This window comes from Trachurus japonicus, chromosome 6, assembly GCF_045865225.1.
Source record: "Trachurus japonicus isolate A0001 chromosome 6, Traja_1.0".
Lineage (NCBI taxonomy): Eukaryota > Metazoa > Chordata > Actinopteri > Carangiformes > Carangidae > Trachurus > Trachurus japonicus.
Genome location: NC_140912.1, coordinates 7,030,570 through 7,042,647, shown reverse-complemented (window position 1 = coordinate 7,042,647; position 12,078 = coordinate 7,030,570).

Below are 12,078 nucleotides of genomic sequence, written 5' to 3'. Positions count from 1 at the left end.
TTAATTGGTAAATGATTGTTTATTTCTCTTTTCAAACGACTTACAAATGAAATATGACGACTAAGGGTGAGACCAGCCGTCATCATTATGCATTTGCATGTTAAATGACTTGTGCTGATAATATCAGGTATCTTTTATGCCACTTTGCTCTTCCTACAGCTGGGATAATTCTATTCACTTATAGGATAATTAGCTTGTGTTGACAGTATTCTAATGACATTAATTTTTTAAGTGTTGCTTCCATTCACAACCAGAACATCTGTGACTGCACACAAACACAGGGAACTGTTTTGTGTGTTTCTAAATATGTATAATTATATAAGAAAAAAAAGTCCTGTCACAGCAATGTATTGCAACATAAATAAAGCTCTGAAAGCAAAATGTCATGTTTTGACAATATTGTCAATATAAAGCACACATTCACTGTGCAGGATGAATGTTGGAGAAGCTGGCTGCATTATCTGTAACTTATGTTGACAACTCAAACAATCATTAAAAGTTCAATGTATAAACAACTTAGTTATAAACAGAGTTTGAATATTATAAAGATCATACCGTATAAAGACATATCTTTCCAGTTTTTCTGGTGAGTCATGCTTCACGTTACTGTAATGCCAATGAGGAATATGGTGGATTTCAGTGCATCTGTTGCAGCTAGAAGACAACATGTGGTACAGTTCTGCACATGTTCAATATATTAAACACTGATCCATTAAAGCATAGATGATAGGTCTTTGTACACTTTTGGCCATGAAGTTTGTTTTCAGACACATTTCTCTCTTTATGCACATCTAGTAATCACCTTTGACCGGGTAATGATTACATACTGAGTCCCAGTTTCCAGAAAGATATACACTTTATCTATCAAGAATAAATCACAGTGACAATCATTTCATGAGAAGAGGTAAAAAGGGTATTTCAGTCCAACTTTATAGCCAACAGTGTAGAAATTGGGGACAAATTTCGTTGCTTATCTAATAGTTAACTGAGTACGTTTAGTGGTAAAGTTTGTTTTCATAGTGAACCAAAGGACAATCTGTAGCTCTAGGTTTTTTTTTTGTTTGTTTTTTTTACAACATTTAACATTCAGTAGTCACAACTAGAGCGCTGGAAAAGAGAGTAACAACACGCATCGGTCCAATGGAAGCACCTCCTGGTGGAGGAATATGGGTTTTGCAAAAGCGCCCAAGAACTGACATCTCTGCATTGTTGGTGTGTGGTATTTTCAATAATTTAAGGACATTTATAGATCACCCACGTTAATAGCATCATTGAGGACCCTTTACAGATAAACATTAACACATAGGCGAGTAAAAAACAAAACATGTAGTTGTCTACATTAATGTTTCAATCTACATTTTGTAATAAACAAATCATAAGTATAATTTCATATGACCAAGACATCTAAACACAAAAACACGGCCGTTTTCATCAATTTACAAGCAAGTGGGCAACACACATACATTGGAGTGAATGGGTTTTCTGGGCGCTTTTGCAATACCCATATCCTGCCACTCGGGGCGCAAAACCCTTCTGTCTATACTACAGCCTATAAATTAATTTAATTTTACTGCAGTGAGCACTACAAACACTGCATTTCATTTAGTTTAAGTGTTAATTTCATAAACAGCCTTTCTCTGCAACAATACACAAAATGATAGATAATAAAAAATACATAAAAAGATGTTTCATTAAGCAAAAACAATCATTTTTGTTTCAAAGTGATTCTATTGTCTGAAAACAGTTGATTCTCAGTCTGTGTTATGTGTCTATAACACAGATGTCTGATGAGTCGAGGGTAATAAACACAAGTAAGGAGAACTTTGTGTTACAGTCCTGCTGTCAGAGACACTTGGGACTGTTGTCCTGATGTTTCAATGAGGCGGGAGGAAGAAAAAAAAACATACAGCCATAACATTTGTAATCATGCTAGAAATAATTCCCCACTATTAAAGCAGTAAAATCCTTGAGGAGGGAATTCTGTGATGAATTGCTTTTAATTTTCAGTGAATAAAAATAACCACATAGCACATCATGGACCCCTGAGGACTCTGTGCTCTCTGCTTTACAACCTGCACTCAGTCTTATACTGTAAGGAAAATAAACCTGCACTCAGTCTTATACTGTAAGGAAAATACATGTAGAGAAGAGACTGGGGAATAACAAATCAAGATGCAGGTTAAATTTCACCACCAGTTACATTTCATAGCCTGAATTTCTTTAAGGGCCTCATGGAATTAAATATTTATCCTTTATCTCCATGATAATTGTTATTCATTAATTGATAATGTATCTCTTGATACCAGATTCACGTCAAGATATTATCATTTGAGTATATATTTTCTTTTCCTGTAAAATGATTTCAAATATTTGATGACTCATCTTGCAGTCGAAGCCGTTCCTAATCTTGCACCAATAATATAATTTCTTGATTTTTTTTTTCCACGTCCCTCCTCTAAACTATAAATCCTGCCAGTCACCATGGTGACCTCCTTGCTGGACCTACAGTACCAGCTGGTTTGTGAGTATGGGCTGACACTGTGTCTTTGGTTGTGCTGACTCTGCAGAGCAGCTGCACAGTTAGCATCACTGCTAACGTTGGCTCCAGGCTCAAACCAGGGGCGGAGCTATGGGTGGGCCTGGATGGGCACAGGCCCACCCACCCAGATTGACAGATTGCCCACCCAGTGAGATTCATGGGGGAAAAATTCGTTTTTTTTAAAAAAGCCTATATATTTTTTATATATATCATTTGCTTTAAATGTTTGGTTGTGGTTTTTATTTTCTTGAACATTTAGAACATAGGCTACACAAAAACTCAACTTTAAATTCACCGGCGATCAGGAGGGGGTTATTATGGTACTGGAGCAGGTGGATGCAGCTGTCACACAGACCGTTTGGGTTTACATTAAAACAGGTATCCCAGTCCGTGACTTTTCCTAAATATAGGCTACAGTATGTGTTTGATGGTGCTTACAACTTATTAAAATGAAACAAATTGATTTCTGGGCATTTATAGTACTTCAGACAGCGGTCCCATAAACGGCAGTTACAGACACGTGTCCAGCTGTAGGCTACTCACAGCAATTAGACAATGTTTTCATTTTATGTTTTTCGATCTATTTTTTTCTTTTCCACTTTAATGTTTTCATACTATCACATTTATCACATGGGATGGCGATTCAAAAATAATCCAGATTTTTCCAGGCCTACCCATTGGCCACGTTCTGGCTCTGCCACTTGCTCAAACATACACACTCTAACTCCAAACGTGTTTTTTCCGTTTTTATTGACTTCCCCCGTCTGACTCATCAATGAAGAGGAAGGTGACGGTGGTGGAGAGAAGTCCTCCACAACAGAACGCATACTGGTAATCCCTCGACATACATAGGGCACCAGTCAATACGTCCCCTCCTCGCTCCTCATGACCGAATGGCGCTCCGACATCCGTTTTGGGATGCAAGCTTTCTCACCCATGGAGGAGTTGACTTGTCGAACACTCCTGCAAATAATAACATTAATAATGGATTCATTTCATTTTGAATTGCCGTCGTCAGAGTCATGGTGTTGTGTGTGTTGACTCGCTGGTGAGGCGTATTAGTCACACCAGTGTTTTTCCCGCTGTGGAAAATCAAGACATCTGCTGCGAAAAGACCAAACACAATACTGGATGATCAGATCGGATCAGTTACAGAGGAAAAATAAAAACATACAACATTTTATTACCTTTTACATGAGCCTCCACTTGGTTTCATACAACTTGGAATCCAATTAAAGTAGAGGATGAAGGAAGAGGTGTATGTTCAGCTACAAGATGCAGATATGCACATGTTGGATCAGTTTATTAATGAATTCAGACAGCAACTGTTGTGTCATCACCAACTTTCTGACAGATGACTGTGTTTAGCCTTTCAACCACCAGGTCAGCTTTCCCATTCTAAATCACCCCCCAGTGTTTTGAGGCAGTCTTGATCTCCATTTGTCGCTCTCAAGGGACACACAGACACATTTCCATTTCACCAGTTTTAATAATCACACCAATGCATGTGTCATGCATTGCTGCACAATCTCCCTTTCTGTTTCTGTGACACGTTCAGTGAAGGTGATCCGGTAAAGCTGTTGAATTAACACAGATCTCCTGTTGTCTACATCTAATGAACATATTAACCTCCTGTGAAATTATTAGTCAGAGCTCCTAATCTCACCAGATGCTGTGCAGTTTAATGCTGAGCATATAGGGGTTTGGAGGAAATAAAATTGATTGATCAGCGTCTGTGATCAGCAGCTTTAATGGGGGCGGGACTAGATAAGCTTTTGCTTCTCCCGCTTTCCGCTGTGTATTGTATTATTTGAACGAAGATGATGAAGTGTGATGATGATGATTTAAATTGACATGCCCGAAATAAACAAATTGATTGATTGATTGATTGATTGATTGATTGATTGATTGATTGATTTCAAGCCACAGATTCTCATTAGGATTTAGGTCTGTAGGACTTTGACTGGGCCATTCTAACACATGGATATGCTTTGATGTAAACCAGTCCATTGTAGCTCTGCTGTGTGTTTAGGGTGGTCGTCCTGCTGGAAGATGAACCTCCGTCCCAGTCTCAAGTCTTCTGCTGCCTCCAGCAGCCTTTCCTCCAGGACTGCCTGAGCAGCTTCCCTGTCCCTGATGAAGAAAAGCCATGTTTCACAGTTGATGGTGTGTTCAGGTTCATGTGCAGTGTTAGGTTTCTGCCAAATATAGCGTTTAGCATGTAGGCCCAAAAGTAGACTTGTAGTTCTTGAGACCGGTCTTGGTCTCAAGACCACTTTTTTGTGGTCTTGGTCTCGTCTCGGTCTCGACAGTGTTTGGTCTCGGTCTCGTGTCTCTTGGTCTCGCAATGTCTGGGACTGGCAGAACGGTCTCGAAGGGATTTGTAGCCTACAATATCCAGGCAGGCATGCTTTTTTTTGGATTTCATTCTTTATACACCCCCTTCAAGTGGGACCAAAAGTGCATTTTGTGACACAGATGCGTTGGCACTCGTCCTTTTGCGTTCTACAACTCATGCAGAATAGCAAAATATGGTGTAACTAGTTGGTTTCTTTTGGTCTCGTTCTCGAGCTCAACTGGTCTTAGTCTTGACTTGGCCTGTCTTGGTCTTGGTCTTGATACTCTCTGGTCTTGGTAGTGTCTCGGTTCAGGCGGTCTTGACTACAAGTCCAAAAGTTCAATTTTGGTCTTTGATTTGTAAAAAATCTTGAACACCATGTATAATTTTCCTTCCACTTCACAGTTATGCGCTACTTTGTGTTGGTCTATCACATAAAATCCCAATAAAATACATTTAAGTTTGTGGATGTAATGTAGTGGTGTAGTCTATGTGATAGGTATACGCAGTACACCCACTACAACAAAACTATCTAACTATAGTATGTGTCAGGGGTCTTCAGCATTTTTCAGGCCAAAGACCCCAAACTGATGGAGAGATGGAGCACTACTATATTGAATAAAATGTGTATTATATTAAAATGGGCCGAGCGCCATACATTTAAACGTACCTTGTTATATGCATTCAATACTATATTCAAAAAATACACAGGTTCATATATTCATGTTTTTTATTTTAAATGTGCAAGGTACAGTGAGTAGGGTGGCTGTCCCTCTGCCATTTATACAAACAGACCTTTGTAACTGATACCAATGATGATATCAACTATGTATGTCAAGTGCAAGATAATCATGCACACAATCTATTCAAATTCACCTTTTTATTTGAAACCTAAATGTGGAAACTAAATGTCTACTTAACCAAACATTCCACGACCCCCCTGCAGCACCTACATGGACCCCCTAGGGGTCACGGACCCCCTGTTGAAGACCTCTGATCTATATGATACAGGTATGAACAGTGTACCTACCCAAAAAGCAGTATACCCACTGTTTTAACGTGACAAAATGTGGAAAAGTTGAATACTCTTGCAAGGCGCCGTAGCTTGAGCTAGTCGACTGAGAGCTAAAACGCCACAGTGGTGGTCCGGTCTGGACTGAATGCCGTCCACGGCTTCAGTAGCAGCTGTGCACAGTTTAGATTTGACGTCCAGTGCGTAACCCAGGTAAGCCATATGTAATAAGTTTCTCCACCCACCCATGCTCCCGACAGAAAAACATAGATTTTGTTGAACTTGTTGCACTTCTCCCCGAGGCCACCGATAGTCCACCAATGCTAACGGTTTATCCTGTTCAGCCGTTGCCCCTGTGGGTTTCTCAGCCCGCTCTGTGAGCAGATCAACAAATCTTGGTCATGGTTCACACTCCACTGGACACATTTCTTCTCCTTCTTTTTTTTTTTTGTTATAAATGTGTTCTCTTCTATAAAGTAATGGTTCAAAGGGTTTCAGGGCTGTTTTTGTGTGTGTGTGTTTGTTTGTTTTATTTGTGTGAGTGTGTGTATTTCTGATGAAGATTACCTTAAATCCCCTGGGATCATGATAGTGTGCCGGTGCACAGTACATCAAAACAAGCTGCTCACGTTCCCACCACAGATCATAGCTGTCTGCAGCACTGACACAACAACAGGAGTTCTTGTGAGTACCAGCACCTACTTTAGTTTCCACACCACCGCCGTGGGACTGATGGGCCTTCATTGAAAATAAATGCTGATGCAGTCTAAGTAGTGGGTGTGGGGGTATCTCCTGGATTTTAAAGATGTGATTTTGAATCACCCCTCGGGGAATACCTGCGCGAGAAGCCGACATCTGTCTGAGAAAGGCGCACTAAAATACTGAACCGCGGCTCTACACCGGCCCTGACCAGAATTGGAAAACAGGCAGGCGAGAGCCATGGAGGCTGCTGAGCTCTCCATCACCGGAGAGGAGGATTGGAGAGGAGGGGGAGACTGATGGAGGATTGGAGAGGAGGGGGAGACTGATGGAGGCCATCGTGAGGAATGCCAAGCAAGCGGCTTTAGATTCCGCCGCCATCTCACTCACCGGTGTGGTATCAAAGCCTCCGCTGCTGTCAGTACACATGAATTGCAAAGTACGCGGCCAAGCTGGCATTTTCTATTCAAGGAGAAAAGATGGAGGCATTATAAAGCTATTAGTGGCTGTACAGGTGAGACCATCTGACTGATTGTGAGCACTCGCAACCTGTAGCTCCACGTCATGGAGATCAGAGAAGCAGCTGGCTCAAATGATGAACTTTTTTTTTTTTTTTTTCATCGTCAAGTTTCCTCAGCCGGGCCAGTTTATCAGAGCTGGATCCATTACTAATTAACTGCTCTGCAATTACTTTGAGTGTTTGGTTGCAGCCTTCCTGGAGTGTGTGTATGTGTCACCGGCAGGGTTTGCCTTGAAGATCGGTTACTTGACACCAAAAACCTTCAGAAAGTGAGAACTTAACTTTATTTCTGGGAGATACAATTAGATACGTGCTCAAATAGTAACAGATCTCAAGGAGAAGGTAATTTTTTATTCTCAAACACGCAGATTCAAATTCAAAACACTGAGCTTTCTACAGAGAAATATATTTTATCCATGTGATGTGTACAATCCATTTTCCGTCTTGATGCATGACAGCACTTTAATTAAGTCAACATGCAACACCCTCCTTTACCTCATGTGTCTTGATATGTCAGAGGCTCGGTGTGTCTGTTATGAAGACTATCACACTTTTGTTTTGTGTTGGGTTGCACATCCTATAGGATGTTTGAATAACATCATGCCATACATGTCTGCTGTTGAGTGTGTGATCTGTTAGTGGAGACGTGTTGAATAAATGATCTCTATGGGCATCATGGTGTTTAGGCCCTGGCTGCTCCTGGTCTCAAGTTGACTGGGTTATTACCACAAACATGCAGGATATTTTCATTTCATTATGATGGGCTATACTGATTTTCTTTTAGCCCCTATTTTATTATTATTATTATTATTATTTATTTATTTTTTATTTTTTTTTGAGGGGGTGGATGGAGGTGGTGCCTTCCTTGATTGGTTGATTAAATGGACAGGATAGCAGAGAGAGACAGGGAAGTGAGAATGGGGGAATGACACGCTGTACAGATCGGCACAGTCAGGAATCGATCCGGTGATCACTGCACTGGGCATGACCAACATGGGATGGGCTCTTAACAACTGAATAGTATTGGTTTTGGTCTTTTGTTAATACTTAATACTGTTCTATGATGTGTCCTGCATCATAACAGCCACTTGGTGTGTGTGTGTGTGTGTGTGTTTATATGCAAAACCATGGGCCAGAGGAGTTGTGTGGTCTTTCCTTCTGAATAAACACAATGTATGCCCAATCTCTTTAAAATCTTGCCCACTGACAACCACGCTGTGTTAATGAAAAACAGATAAAGAGTTTCTTTGTTTTGTAATCTGATCCTGAACTCCAGTGTCATCTATAGTGTGCACTATTGTCTGTTCACACAAATAACAGGAGTGACAACACTGAGTTGGAGTGAAAATTACTTAAATTACTATGGAAATGCAACTTAAATATTAACATTGTTAACCACAAGACATGGAACAGGTAACGTGTGAAGACTGAAAGGGAATAACATATTGAAGACAAAAGTAGGAGAATAGCCCCCTCCTGACTGAGTTTGACTTTATTCTCTACATTTCAACTTTTTTAAAAACGTCTTGACTCTTTTTTTTTCTATTTTGAAGCGGTGATGAAGCAAAACAAAGGTCCTGCATTTGTTTTCTCATCCATGGCCATGGTACTTCTTTGTAAAAAGTGGCAGAAAGACAGTAAGTTCCCTTGCTTATAATTCCACACACTTAAAGAGACAGTTAAAAACTCAGATTTCGAAACAAGAGTGTATTTAAAAAACACAAGGAATCAAAAGTAAACATGCACATACCACAGGTCTTTATGACAACATAGAAATAAATCAGTTAGTGGGAGTCTAAAGGTTACTTGGTGGTTGAACCACTTCCACCTCCTTGTCTGTGACGCTCACCCTGTGGCTACTTCTAAAGATGTCAGTCTTTATAAACTGCACTGCATCAGTGTGGCTCATAAAAATAGGAATAAACACTTTGTTAACAGTGTTGCAAAGTGCGTTAGAAAATAAATTCTTGAAAGTAATTAGAAATAAGGTTATATACATCAGAACAAATCAACTATGTTGAACATTACTGAACACTTTTACATAAGGAAAAGTTTGAAGAAGCCAAGGACTCAGAGTGTCTGAGTTCAGGCACAGACTTAAATTAATATTCATATTTGTGCAGTGATAACACAACTAATCCATTGTTGTTTTATGATATGATAAATTATTTATTTATTTTTTGACAATTAGCAGCTGATATTCATTCATTACACACACACAGCCTGGCTTCAATAAACCCACAGAATCATTCAGCTCCATCATGTGTTTTCTCTTTCCAGCACTAATACAGTTATATTATTGATGCACTGCAACCTGAGAAGTTTGGCCATGAAAACAGAAACCCAGCATGAACCTTTAATTCTCTATGTGGACTGTGCGTGTCGGCCAGTGTGTAGTTCACCTGCAAAGGCTATGAAATATGACAGGAACGACAGGCCCTGCCACGACCCGTGAATCATGCTCCCCCTCACCCTATTGCTCTCACTTCATCTCCCCTCTCTCTCTCTCTCTTAGGTGAATTATTCAACAACAACAACAGGAGGAAGGGGGGGGGGGGGTAGATTAGAGAAGTTTAAATGAGCGCCGAGGCCTGGACTGTAGATCACCCCACACCTCACACCCCCTACAGATCTTTACGGACCGAGCTGTGGCAGCAGAGTAGCCAACGCTGCTGCTGCTGGTGGTGGTGTTGGTGCTGTGAGTTACGACAGCGCAGGCAGAGCAGCCGCCCACCAGGGACAATATTAACTGCTGATTTGATGAAACACGCGCGCTGCGATTAGCAGCCCATATCCTTAGTAGGATTAAGTGAGCGGAGCCATGCCATCACCTGTGTAGGTGTGGGACTGATTTATTCAGATTTGTGTGTGTGTGGGTGATTCGAGTGCATGCATGCATGTGCGTGGGAAAATTACATATTTTCTCCACAGTCATTATTAGGTTATTATTTTTTAAGTTGAAAAAACAAACCTGCTAATGACTCAGAATCTGTAAAGCTGCTATATGTATGTACAGTTTAATATTACTGAGTTAAGTTGTTGTTTGTGGAAAATTGGTGTAGTCTATGTGCTGCTTTCAGCCTATTTGTTTCATGTGAGTGTTCATTTATATAATAGTTATTTATTTATTTTTAAGAAAAGCTTATAGATATCAGAATAACAGGCCAAAAAACTGTTAAGTAATAAATCTGTGGAACCAAAAAACAACAACATAATATTATATATACTGTCTGTATACATATACATACATATATAAAAAGGATATATATTTACCCTTTTTTCCATTTATTTTATTACATTGGATGAGTAGCTCGCTTTTATTTGTAATAGCGAGACATGCAGAACAAAGTGGATTCTACAGCACTGTTAGGGGGGGGGGAGGGGGAGGGGGTGAGGCACATAGGGAGGGCGGCAACCAACCAGAAAAGGTATAAAATGAGTTTCTGGATTTGTGAATGAACTGCGATACACTGTGACTCTATACTCAGGCAGGTATGACTCTGTTCAGATCTGAATTATAGCTCATTAATAATAATAAAAAAACTGCTCAGTGGTTGCGTGAGAAAAGAATCTGCTATTTTTCGAGGATTCTTGAAATGTCAAGTGCTAATAATTATCTTACACAGATTAAGGATCAGGGCTTACAGATTTTTGTCTAGTCTATCCTTGTGTTTTCCCAGCCCTGAACATCACTAAGAACTCTCCAGGAAATCCAATTATTTGAACAAGATTATATGGGCGGGGTGGCTCCGCCAGCATTTTATTTCCCTCCAGCCATTCAGCTCCAAATCGCCCGCCCAACCCCCCAATCTTTACGTCCCTGTTCCTCATTTAAGACCTTCTCCACAGACCCCTCAACTATGATAATGGCTAAATTTATAAGCAGGACCTGGCGGGGTCTTAAGGGCAAGGCAGATTGGATGAAGCTATCCTCTCCCGCCGTTTTTCTCCTCATCTCTGGTTGAAACCGGCAGCTATCTGTCTCCTCACAGTCACTGGCATTCCAGCAGACGGCTGCTGGGTAGGGAAAAATCATCCTAAGACTCCTTAAAGGTCAAACTCTACAGCTCTGAGGGACTTTGCATGACTTTCCACTTCAACTCACCATGCTTCCTCTATGCCTTTAATGTTTAAGGTAATCCAGCTCACTTGCATGAGAAAAATGCCTGTATAAAATCACTTTGGCTGAAATTTAATAGTTTAAAATAGTAATTTTTTTTTTCTCTGACTCTGTAAAATACCAGACACCAGACTTTAGAAATTAGTCTTCCTCATTAATTACTTCCCACATCAACAGGGGGAAGTAAGTATGTAGTAATTATAGTGAATCACTCCAGTATCAAAAGCCGTGACTTCATTCAGTCGATCTCTGGTCTCTACATCAAACCTACAACAGGACAATGACTGTGATTAAACAAAGACACGTGTTTACAGGGTAAACATGTGTGGTAATCAACAAGAAAGTGGAGAAAAGGATCAGGTTTAATCAATAGCTGATAAAATCAACTGTGTAATCAACTGAAGAAGTGAAAGTGGTTTAGAGCTATCAAACCAAATGATGAAATACTGGAGTTGGGAGGCAGCAATTTCACTGTAAGAGCCCGTCCACACAGATACAGGTTTCATATCTGTGTGGATGAGCTCTTAGGATGAAACACCGAAACAATAAAATAAAAATTTCACTCTGATGGAAACGGATTTTTGGGGATTTGTCAAAAACTATATTTTTGGGAAACGGGTCTCAGAGCGGGAAAATGTCAAAACGCCGACCCAGTGTTTTCATGTACGTTGATGTCATACCCCTCAATGAATATCTGTCTTCCTCTCTGTTTTTGATGTGTATGTGTGGCAGCGTTAGGACGCCACACAACCTCCACATAGGCCTGGCATATTTACTACAGCCTATTTCTTGATTATATTTCTTGAAACAATGCCGTGTTTACAGATAACTTTTTCAAAACGTACAAGAA